The 12,494-nt window shown below is 50.9% G+C and overlaps 1 protein-coding gene across 1 annotated transcript in view; it reads right to left on the reverse strand.

Moving 5' to 3' along the window:
- Positions 1 to 12,494, reverse strand: part of RP1L1 (RP1 like 1) — a 54,439-nt gene that overhangs the window by 18,495 nt on the left and 23,450 nt on the right. The window lies entirely within an intron of this gene.

Here is a 12,494-nt window from a genome sequence, read left to right on the forward strand (position 1 = left end):
GGGCTCTGAAACACCCCTGGGACTGGATGATTTTAGCTTTTCTTAAAGCAAACATGGGAACCCTGGTCCTCCTCCACCTCCTTGGGAGGCTGAGTGCGCCCAGGGCCTCTGCCAGACCTCGAAGGATGGTCACGCTGCCCTCCCTTCTCCATCCTTCAGCCTGCACACACGTGCTGGGCACGGGACCACCGGGCACAGAGCACACAAGAAGTGTGGTAGGAAAAGAGCGCCAAGCTGGAGGTCAAAGTCCGCAGCAGATCGCAAGGCAGCCACATACCAGCTGTGTGGTCCTGGGTCGGCACCTTCCGCTCTGGCACTAGTTCCCTCATCCATAAAGGAGGGAATTACGCTGGATATTCTCTTGCATTCTTCCAGTTTTATCATTGAGGGAGTCTACAATGGCTCCAGTGCTCTTTGGGCTCCACTTGCACCTTCCAGAAGCCCACCCAGTGGAGGCTGCTAAGATGACATCCTCTTACTTGGAAGAAGAAAAATGTGAGAGCAGGAAGCCGGTGCTGCTCCAGTGGAGAAGCTTTCTCCAGGCTGTTCTTGCTGTCCAAATCTCAGCCACCCCCAGGTCAAGCCTCTGGTGTGAAACAGCCTCTGCCTGGCCTCCCCCTCCCCTACCGTCCCCACATCCCTGCTTGCCCCAGCTCCCCCTCCTACTCCCAAGGCACTGCCTGCCTCACCCTTTCTACTGCCAAACCACATCACCTGTGGTTTTGCAATTTCTAATCTGAGCTCTGACTCTCACTTTCCAGAAAGCTCCACAGGCACAAACTGGGATAACCCCGCCTTTCACCCCTCCCAGGCTCCCCTAGGCTTGGAACTTACCTTGTGCTGGCTGTGGATTTCTTTCCAATGCTCATGCTTTTTGGAAAGGTGTGGCGTGGAAGGTGGGGAGAGCTGGCAGGTTGGGGTCACCAGGGGTTCATGCAGATGTTGTAATTTTGCACCTGGGTTTCTGACTTGGATGTAGTTGCTGCCAGGGCTGAGGTGGCTGAACCAGCAACAAAACAACCAACCCCGGGGCTGAAAATTCAGTTATGGAATCCAACTGGAGGGAGGATTGGAATATGGTAAGCAGGAAAATCACTGCTTTCATGCCATGGGGGCAGGGGGAAGGAGTAGACAGACAGAAGAAGCACAACATCTCAGTCAGTTTGGGCTGCTATAACAGATTACCATGGACTTGGTGGCTTAAATAACAAATTAGTTTTTCACTGTTCTAGAGGCTGGGAAGTCCAAGGTCAAGGTGCCAGCAGATCTCCCATCTGGTGAGAAACTGCTTCCTTGTTTTCAGATGGCCGTCCTCTTGTTGTGTCCTCACATGACAGAGAGCAGAGAGAGAGGAAGCAAGCTCTCTCCTGTCTCTTCTTATAAGGGCACTAATCCCATCATGAAGGCTCCACCCTCACGACCTAATCACCTCCCAAAGGTCCCACCTCCTGATACCATCCCACTGGGGGTTAGGATTTCAATATATGAATTTGGGGTGGGCATGAAGAAGCAAATAACTCATTACAATGGTAGAGCTGAGAAAGAGTTCTGGCCTGGCTCCTGCCAGGGCAGACAACAGAGTCAGTAGAAAAAGACCCACAGCATCTCTCTCTTTCTCTCTCTCTCCCTCCACCCTGTTCATATTCTCCATAACAGCTATCAAGTTATCACCACCTGAAAAGATCTTGTTTATTATTCTTTCACTGTTTCACTTTCTGCGTCGTCTCCTCGAGAGCTTGCCCTTGTTTATTATGTCTGCCACTGTGTTCCTAGAGCCTAGACGGGTACCAGTTGGCACTCAAATGATTTGAGTGATTTCTTCATTAGGAATAAACCCTTGTTATTGTGGACAAAGAATGTCGCCTGCCATATCAGTAAATAAAGGATGTTGTGGCTGTCAAGCCATCAGCCGCTGTGCGCCCCGAGGGGATTCAGGATGGAGAGAAAACAGGATACTGGCCCTAAATAGTTAGGGTGCATATCAGAGGAGTGATATCAATGAGCCCAGACTCTTGTATTTTCCCGTACCTAGAAAAGCGCTAGATTCATTAACTTGAGATGTCTGGTTTTTCTTTAATTAGCAGTAATCTTTTGATGTTCAACTACCGGGATTTTTTTGGCAAAAACTCCTATATATGCCGGCTTCCCCCTTACCTTTTTGGAACAGTCCCTCAGAGCTGTCTGAGAGGCTGTCTCCTGGGCTTGAGTCCTCAGTATGTCCACCGGATAAAACATCATTCTCAACTTCTAGGTTGTGCGTTTTTTTTCAGTTGATGTTGTCATTATCCCCAAGTTACAGTTAACGGAAATAGAGGCTCAGAGAAGTTGTTATGTGTCCATGACACACAGCCAGTAACAGGCAAAACCCCATCCCAGGTCTTGGGATCCCTAGTTGAAGAACCATCTCCTGCATCTTGTGACTTGCTTCATTGTGCCTGAAGGCAGTGACAAGCCCAAATCCATGTCTTCTCCTCCTGGAAGCTTTCTCAGCTCTCCCGAGCCCCAAAGAGTCAAGGAGGTTTGCAGCACCCTTGTGGCTTAGTCTGTACCACGAAGCCCTGCAGTTTAGTTAGGGGTTCACCATCTCGTTTTCTTCTCTACTTTGGCATCCAGTTCAATCAATATTTGTTGAGGTCAATGCACACAGGTAGGGTGCTGGATAGATTCCACCCAGCTGAGCCCAGCTGTGGTTGGTCACTGACCCTCCCTGAAAGTCAGCACCTGGTCCCCAGCACCATGATCCCGGATAGGCTCAGGGCCTGTGGACAATTGAACCCCATCTCCTGTTCCTTCTATCGGGGCCCCTCCTGCCCAGCAGATTCCTCACACAGGGGGTCCTGGGCTGGTCCACCTTGGGCCTGTTTCCCTTGACAACAAAGCTCCCACTTTTCTGCAGGCCTGAGGCAGAGTCAATGCCTGCTCTAAGGGAGGTGCACAGAGACTTCCTTTCTCCAGGTTGCTCTCTCTCCAGGGAGTAGAGGCTGGAGATTGGTGGCTGAGGTCCCGTCAGGGCCCTGACTTTCGCATGCCACGCCTGGGAGCGGAACTGGGTGAAAGTTCCCAGCTGAGCGGATGCCCCCTTCCTCCCCCAGCCTCTCCCTGCAGCCTGTTCCGTATCCCTGGGCACCGGATGCACCCAGACTGTCTACCTGCTGCTCCTCACGGGTATTCCTCCAGAACTCTGTTCTCCTGTGACTGGGCCTGCGTCCTTCCTCACCTCCACCTCCTCTCCTCCACTCAGCCGGACAGTGTGAACCCACTCAGGTCACACAAAAGCCACAGGTACTGATACACATCGAGTCAGGGCTGGGCTCCCGTCTGAGGGTCTGTCTCATCCTCTATCAACCAAGGCTGAGTGGCTCCATGGGAACAGCTATCAGGCCTGGGCTCTCACCCGGCTCCCCACGGACAACGGCCAGTGGCTGAAATTCTGTGAGCCCCAATTTGGCCAACTGTCACATAGAAATAGCCATCTGTATCTCAGTCTGTTGTTTCGAGAACTAGTGGGGAAATGCCTGGCTCAAGTGGGCTATCTAGTGCAGAGTCTTCTGGGACTTCCCTGGCGGTCCTGTGGTTAAGACTCCGTGCTTCCACTGCAGGGGGCATGCGTTTGATCCCTGGTCAGGGGACTAAGATCCCACATGCTGGGTGTCGCGGCCAAAAAAAAAACAAAAAGAGTGCAGTCTTCTTCTGGAAATGGAAATAGTAATTCCTACCTTGTGAGGCGGGGTGAAGATTACATGGGAAGATGCATACACAGGAGGGTCTCGATAAACGACAGCTACCGTCATCAGTAAAGACAGCAAATGGTAGCTGTTGTCATCAATCAATTCAGTGGTCTTTCTTGAGGGCCCCCCCTCACAAACACCCAAGGGCATGACACTATTCTCTGGGCTTCCCGCCCTCAAGCAGGTGGGGAAGGGGAACTCACAGAACTTCGGCACCTTGAACTTGTCAACACAGTGCCCCTCACGGGGAGGTGGGGTTTAGGAGAAAGAGCCTTGACTTTGGAGTCTGATGGTTCTGGTTTGAAATCCGTCTTTCACCACTCAAGCGGTGTAACCTTGGGCAAGTTACTTAATCCTGCCTACCCCCACTTCATTTCCCCATTTGCAAAGCAGGGTCATAAGGAAAGTTTTCACAAAAGAGCCATCATGTGAATTAGGCCTGGAAGGGCGAGTAAGATTGCGAGAAATGGAGAGGAGGAGAGAGGCCGGGGTGGAGGAGGGCTGGAGGAATGAGGAGGGGGAGACGGGGGTGGGACAGCAGCCTCGCTGGTCAGAGGGCAGGGGACCCAGATCACAGAGGTCTTGACCAGCAGCGGGGCAGGACTCTTCTTCTGCAGCGGAAGGGGACCACAGAAGGCTCGAGGGACAAGGAGGTGCCTGCCTCGATCCTCTTGGCCTGTGTTGGAAGTGACTTAATGACACTGCCAGCACCTGCGCCGGGGGGGTCCGTTCTCGGCAGCCAGAGCAGGGAGCCCGGGGTTGTTTCATGCTCCTTCACGCCTCTCTACAGGTGTGCTGGTGTAGCTTGGACGTGAACTTGGCTGCTGGGATTTTTTCCTCATTACTCCTCTCACATTGTCAATGCCAAGGAAAGCAGAGGAAGGCAGGCGCAGTCACTGAAAGTGTGTCCCTGAGAATGTGCAGGCATGGTTATGGGGAGGGAGCAAGTAGACCCCTTAGTCAGGGGAGAAACACATGATCTGGTCATTCTGAGACTTGGGTGCTGAGGGCCACAGGGCAGGAGAAGGCCGGACTAGAGGTCTGGCTGAGCCAGAAGGCCAGGGGGCTTCCTTGGGTCAAGACCAGGCTGGGCCTAAGACCGTGCAATCGGCCACCCTGTGTGCTAGAAAGAGCCCTAGACATGGGATCCAGCGATCCAGACCTCAGCTTCTCTCCTGCTCCCTCGGCTGATTAGCTGTGGAATCAGGGGGCAAAATGACGCCTGCACGAGCTTCGACCTGCTGCTGCATAGAGTAACAGTACAGCCTCTCAGGAAAAGCACGTGAACGCAGCCAGGCGCCTCCATCGGGGCCACTGGTTTCACACACCTGACCTGAACACCATGGAAGAGACCACAGGCCAGAAGGAAAACTAGGATCCAAGGTGTGCGGTCGGCAGAGCAAGGAGGATGGCACAGGCACGGGGTGCAGGCGCCCCCAGCCCCAAGCCCCATAAGGAAAGAAACCTCCACATCACAGAGCTGGCTGCGGTCGACGAGGAGCCCGAAGCTGTGATCCAGCAAATAACCTGGTGTTTTGGGGGTGGGGGGTGGGGATGGACAGAGAGGCCACGTGCTTATTATTCCATATAATTCAAGGCAGCTGATTTCTCCACCGTGGAGACATGTGGACCATCGTGGGCCATGCCAACCTCACCTCCTTTGAGAATGGAGGCAGCATAGATTTTCTTTTACTCCCAAGGACTTAGATTAACGGGAACACAGATTTCAGTCTGAGCTCACCGCCGCTGAACGGTGGTATCTAATGTGAGTTCGAAATGACCAGTTGTAATGAATACAGGCAAACGAAATAAACACTCATCCCTGGCATCACTGGATACAGTGTGGTGTGTAAGTGGATTCAGCTTTGAGGAGATCTGATGGGGCCGGCCCTAGGCTTGGAGTCAAAGGATCTGGTTGAACCCTGACTACAGGACTCACTGGGTCCATGGTTCTGGGTAAGGTACTTAGCCCCATGGGCATTCTTTTTCTCACTTTTAAAATGGGACAGTGGGATGCTATGAACGTAGGGAGGTTGTCTACAGTTGAATGGGATATGGCGCTTCATGCAAGGCAAAGTGCTGTAGAAATAGGGAGTGTTGAGCTCTTTGAGTTTCTCAGGTTGATTTCCTTGGCCTGAAGACTGTCTTGCTCAAAGCTGTTATCGTTGGTCTTGTCCCCCCACTGCCCTCCCGCTCTCCCTGGTCACAGGGAAGAGGAGCTACCAGGAGTGAAGCACGGCAGCAGGTCAGGGGCTTCTCCTGGCCCAGACCAGGCCCTGTTTGTGGACAGGATTACAGGGAGCATCCAGGGAGCCAGAACCCCTCCCTCCCACTTGTGGGCAGAAAGCAGTCTCTCTGGGACGGAGTCAGGGAGATGCAGTGGGGAGCAGGACACACGTGGAAAGCCAGGGTTCTCACTCCAGCCCTGTCGTTCACCTGTTCTGCGGCCTTGGGCAAGTCACACCCTCTCTCTGAGCCTCTGTTTTTGGCCTGGAATAATCTCTAAGATCCTTGCCAGCTCTGATCGCTGACCTTCAAAAACTCCAAATGTAACCACTTTGCTCTTAGAGCTCAGAGTTTAATGCTACAGCAAGAAAAATAATTGATTAGTTTTTGCCTGCCCCTCTGTCCCACTAAATAATTCCAAGACTCCCCGTCACCCAAGGCTACCTTCTCTGTCCCTCCTGACACTGGAATGTCCAACCTAGGCCCTGGCACTGCTCCACGCACCCCTCTGACCTCCAGAGCTGTCTGACCAGCTCTCTCTTCCCAAACAATGAGATTTAGGCACGGGAGAAAGCCCTGGGGTACTCCGATGGCTCCAGATCTCCCTCCCAGGCTATGTCCACACCGACAGGGGCTCCCGATGCAGTGTCCCCACTCCCAATGCACCCCAACTTTTTGTTTAACCCAAAGAATTGAGTCACATGGTGGATACTTCCTTTCAGAAAGAAGTTGGTGGATAAACGAAAGATTCAGGGTCAGCAAGGCCTTCCAGGGCCCTCCGGGTCAGACACCTGGGCGATCACCAGTCAGCCTGGTCAGAGACACTGAGTCATTCTCCGTGTTAGTTTGATGACGCCCAGGGCAGGTTAACTAGCTGGACATGTGTTGACTAAGGGCTGATGGGGAAGGTCCCTCGGCAATAGAGCAGTTTTTGGGGGGGAGGCGGGCAGAGGATGGTTCTCACTGCACTCAGGTAATTGCCAAGGGGCTGAGCCCAACGCTCAGATACTTTATAAAACAACCAGTTTTGCTGTGCCTTCTGTAATCCGAAGGCAATGTCATCTGTGCAGCCGTCAGAAGAAACAGAGCGAAGTAGTCTGAACACATCGTTAGGATGGCCCTTTACAGATGGACAAGCGAAGACCCGGCTTCAAGCCCTGGCTTGGACGCGCTCACTCCCATGAGTGACAGGACAGGAGTAGGACACCAGTCATGCCGGCAAAGACAGGGGGCCACCTGTCCTGGTGCAGTGCCCAGGGAGGCCTTCTGGGGGCACCCAGGGAGCTAGACACATGGCTCCTGGCCAGCCGCCTATAAATAGCGTTGGGTCTGTATGTGCACACGCCCGGCGGCCGTGTACGGGGCGGCGTGCACAAGCCCAGGGCGCAGTGAATGGGGATTGTTGAGCAGGAGATGGCTTGTATTCATGGGCATTGCTTGGGTTGGCGCCAGCCTCTTTTCTCCAAGCAATCCCATTTTGGCTATTGTGCCGATTATGGCTGATCGTTATCTTGGTTGTTTATCCAGTTGCTGTATAGATTGACTTTCTGAATCTCAGGGTTGGGCTGTTTCCATAACAGGAAGCTGCTTGCTGTCTTACTGTTTAAGAAACTCCAGTCTACACAATAGAATCCCAACAAAACCCTAAACACTCCATTTGCCGGGGGGAACCTCATTGAATCCAGCTCTTATTGTTTCTGTTATAGGCTGAATCCTGTATTTACAGTCAGAGGGCTGTGTGTGTGTGTGTGTGTGTGTGTGTGTGTGCGTGCACACGCATGCATGGGATATTAAGCCTGACTTTTCACTTTCCAAGTTCTCCACCTGAACCTCAGCATAGAGGAAGGTGCCAAGATTCCCCAGATGTAAACCTACTGGAGTTGGAGGAGGGGGGGACGAGCAGGGCCCTGTCCCTGGAGAGTTTCCTCCTGGTTCTCCTGGGGTCTTGCGTTCAGAAGGAAGTTGGCGTTTGTGTTTTCATACCGAGGCACAAACAGTAGAACAAACACTCAAGTCAACATTGACCCAGGCGCCAAGACCCCTATGGAGGAAATAGAAGATCAAAGGGAGGCACTCAACTCTGTTTCTGTCTGTCACTATTATTTATTATCTTCTGAGGTGGTTCCCAGGCCCAGAGGAGTTTTCAAGAACCCCTCGAGGCACCTGATTAAATATCACGGATTCATCTTTGATTTTATCAAGTCTCCCCTCCCGTCCTCAGCAGCCAAGGAGCTTAGAGATGGAGTCTGAGATCTCCAGGGAGAGCTGCCTCCTTCATGACCGGAGAATCACGTGTTTAGAGATTGGCTGGGAGCTCCTGGAGGGCACAGGCCTCCTCAGCCAAGTTCTTGGCGGGGGAAGTGCCACCTTGAACTTGTAAGGACCCTATGAGCTTGCCGACCCTTGGGATGTAATTCTAGATGGTGTACAACCCTGGGTCCCTTGGGGTAGGGTCTCCTGGTTTTCTTTAAACCTTGAAAATGTAAACACAGATGAGTTTAGGCATCGTGCCTGGCGTAACCAGTGAAGCCAGTGAAACGACTTGTCAGGTCATCGCCAGTGGTTAAGGGAGCGCATGCACAGTGGTCCTTTCTTCCGCAGAGCATAAGCGCTTTCCTTAATATCGTCCATCCTCATCCTGGGAAGGGGCAGGTGGACCCTGGATTCGGACGTTAAAGCACAGGCTGCAGAGGCTCCGGTAGGTCCCTCAGGGCACGGAGGCCATCTGCATTAGGCAGACACGGCTGGGGACCCTTTCTTGGCTTCATGGTGCAACTGGTCTCCCCAGGAGTCTGGCAGAAACTTGAGAGAGAGAGACATGGGGTGGTGGGTCCCAGAGGGGGCTGGCAGGTACTGCAGACGTCATCGAGTTAATCCATTTCTTCACTTAACAGGAGACGGGAGAATGAAGATGAGAAAGTCAAGCAAATGTGCCTGGGGTCAAGCTACTGGTTAATGGCAGAGCATCGGGGGAGGCTGCCTGTTCCCGCAGCCCCCAGGGAGGGGGCTCCTCAAAGCCCAGGTGAGAAGGAAGTGGCAGCCATGCCACCCAGAAAGCCCAGGCACCAGGGACTGTGGACACGGGGATTCGTCTCAAACGGCTGTGCCCAGGTTATCCTAGATCACTACCCACATTATCACCTGCAAACGTCTTTAGAAGTTCAGGTTTCCTGGGGGTCGGGGGGAATGAGCCTGTAGACAGAGCCCCCAAGGGAACCATTGCCCTCTGAGCTGTCGTAAAAGCTATTTAGCAGTAGAGGGCGCTGTTTACCTAAAATCCAAGCGTGAGCCTTGGACAAGAGAAAGAATTCTGATGCCCCAAGAGTGGTCATCTAGCTGCCTCTCCTATCTCCTCCAAACCACGTCTAAACCAGCCCGATAGAGGCTCATGTCATAAGTTCACAAAGAGCTCCCTGTCTTACTCAGAGACTCAGTAGCCGTCCTCCTTGTCCAGAAGCCCTTAAACCAACCTGCACCCATTGTGTTACATTTCCTCTTGTTCTGTTCCACTGACTTTGAACCTCATGTCCATATTGCTTCAGAATGAATTGCTTCCCCGAAATGCCTTCCCTCTATTATTCTTGTTTGCCCAGCATTTGCTACCATGGTAACGTCCCTGCAGTGGGACACAGGGTAGGGTTGAGACAGCACAAATTGGGCCTAATATGAATACTGCAGATTAAATTTAACATTGAGAATTCGGGATACAGCTAGATCTTATAAACGGTAAATAAAGAGTGTTTGATTATCTATTGGGCTTACAGGTTAGGAGTCTGGTTCCTATAAATCATAGGCGGAAATCAGTATCACTGTTAGAAAAATGCCTTCAAGACACTTGAAACACTGAAAATGACTGGATGTCCCTAGTGTTATTCTCAAAATTTTAGTCTCATTTGTGGATAATGTTGACTTTATTTGTTTTGAGATTTGGCCTTGGTCTGTATGTGGTGGGAGGTTTACCCTGAAACCAACAAAGGTTAAGTCTCGAGGCCCCTCATGGCTAGCCAAGCGCCCTAGCAACCTCTATTCAAACAGTACACGTGTTTGTGAAATTTGCAAATGTAAACTATTTTAATCACAAATTGGTTAAGACTGTTGTTTGTTTCCACTCTGACTTTCCCTCCATCATACTTGCCATCATAACACACACACGCGCGCGCGTGCACTTTAGTCACTTCTGTGTAATTAAACATTGTCAACCGTCTTGGTGTTGAAATGACTTCCAGGAACACCCCAATGACCCACCAGTGCCACAAGATGAAGGTGCAAGGCCACAAGTCGTGCATCAGTGGGAACATGTCTTAGGGCTCCCAGCACTGGAAGTATGTCCCAAGCAGAGGATAAACAAATATACAGAGCCAGAAGCTTGTCTGGATTATTTTCCTGGTTTCCTGATATTCCTGTTTTTCATCTTTTAAAAATCTGCTACTTGGGCAAAACTATGGAGAAAATAAAAAGATCAGTGGTCACCAGAGGTTGGGGGTGGGGGAGGATTGAGTAGGTGAAGCACAGAGGATTTCTAGGGCAGCGAAACCACTTTATGATACTCTGATGGTGGAGACATATCCCTGGACATTTATCCAAGCCCATAGAGTTTACAACACAGAGGCTGAACCCTACGGTAAACTAAGGTGATTATGAGGTGTTGATGCAAGGTCATCGACTGTAACCAAAGCACCACTGCGGTGGAGGATGTTAATGATGGGGCCACGCATGTGGGGGGCAGGGAATCTCTGTACCACCTTCTCTAGTTTGCTGTGAATCTAGAACGGCACCAAAAAGTAGTCTTATAAAAATATGCAAATCGTTGTAATTCATTTACTCATTCCAAATAAGTATTCACTTAGGAGCCTCGTTATTCATGTGCAGTCTGAGAGTCTGTTTTTTAAGAAGTCCTCGGAAAACCTGGGTCTGCCCTGTTTGCACATCATAAATCCTTGCAGCTGTATTAGCTCATACTTATAACCATGTCACTTTTCCATGTGGATTATAAATATCTTGATGAAGAAAAAGTATCTACTATTTCCTGTATTCAGTACATAAAGTTAAACTGTTCATTGGCTGGAGTTGATAGAAGCCTCTCATGATCCCCTTTGGCTGTTATCTGTAGGAATTGTGTTACTGGCTCATTGAGTAGCTTGTAGAGAATTCTGTCCTGAGATCTCTGGTCACTTGGAGGTGTCTTGAGCTAAAACAGGGGGTCACAGGAAGCAAATAATTATCCATGTTAATAGAAGGGAACAGCAAAGAGACTTTAGAACTGCGTTCCTGCTAGAGTGAACAAGATGATGGTCATCCCGTTCCGATGCCCCCACTGCTATTAATGACTCTGAGAGTCATTACCTCACAGACTGAGAGACATTACCTCTTTTTGTTTCTAGAAGTTTCCAAGTCCACTCCTTCTGGAAGGCAAAATTAGTGAACGTTATATCTCGTTTTCTCCAAGATCCTGCTTGCCTAGCATAAAAGAAATGGGGTTGTATCAACAACATAGATTCATGACGGTGAATCTTTCTTCACAGAAAAGCCACAATTCCTATTCTCCCAGGGCAGATACAGAAGAGTGGAAGATAAACTGAGGATGCGGCTTGTCTGGTAATCCTTGCAGGGACGGTCCCTGAAAGAGATGCCTGTCATATCAGCACCTGCCAGCAGAGGGCGAGGCGTCCCAGCTGGTGGGAACAGAGTTGGCTGCCCTGCCCGGGTTCTTTCCTTGATCCACCCGGACTTCCAGGCCGGCTCTGCCGACTTCCCCATCTGCACCCACAGCGCTGAGGAGGGGGCTCCACCACAGGAGGCTGCAAAGAGCTCTGGGCCCGAATGTCTGACTCAGGCTGTTCTGGGGGCCTCAGACTTGGGGCATCCCTGTGCCCTGGGGAGCCACCTCCAGCCTGCCCGTCTCCTAGAGGATTCTGGAAAAGATGCTCCAGAGAAACTCTAGGGAATGAGAAAGATCCAAAGGAACCCCCCCCCATTCCCAATCCTGTCTGAACTTCCCAACGACCTCCCTGCAGCATTCTGCACCCCACAAGGGATCTTATGTAGAGGTGCCAGATAAAATACAGGACACTCAATTCAATTTGAATTTCAGATAAACAAAGAATAATTCTTTATCTGAATTTCAAATTGAGTTGGGTGTCCTTTCTTTTTATTTGCTAAAGCTGTACCACACCAGCTCTCCTGAGATGCCTAGAATATTCTAGCCCAGTGCAGACCAAAAGCAAGCTTCCTTCTCCCTTCCCCCAGCCCCTTCATCCCGAAAAACTCTGGATAGGATCTGCTTTATTAGGCCTGCTCTAATCTAAACCACTCACTTCACACACTTTCATTTCCTCAGCCTTATTTGGTCCTGTCAAGAAAACAGGCAGGGGACTTCCCTGGTGGTCCAGTGGTTAAGACTGCGCCTTCCAACGCAGGGAGTGTGGGTTCGATTCCCTGGTCAGGGAACTAAGATCCCACATGCCTCGTGACCAAAAAACCAAAACATAACACAGAAGCAATATTGTAACAAATTCAATAAAGACTTTAAAAAATGGTCCA

This window comes from Eubalaena glacialis, chromosome 9, assembly GCF_028564815.1.
Source record: "Eubalaena glacialis isolate mEubGla1 chromosome 9, mEubGla1.1.hap2.+ XY, whole genome shotgun sequence".
Taxonomy (NCBI): Eukaryota; Metazoa; Chordata; class Mammalia; order Artiodactyla; family Balaenidae; genus Eubalaena; species Eubalaena glacialis.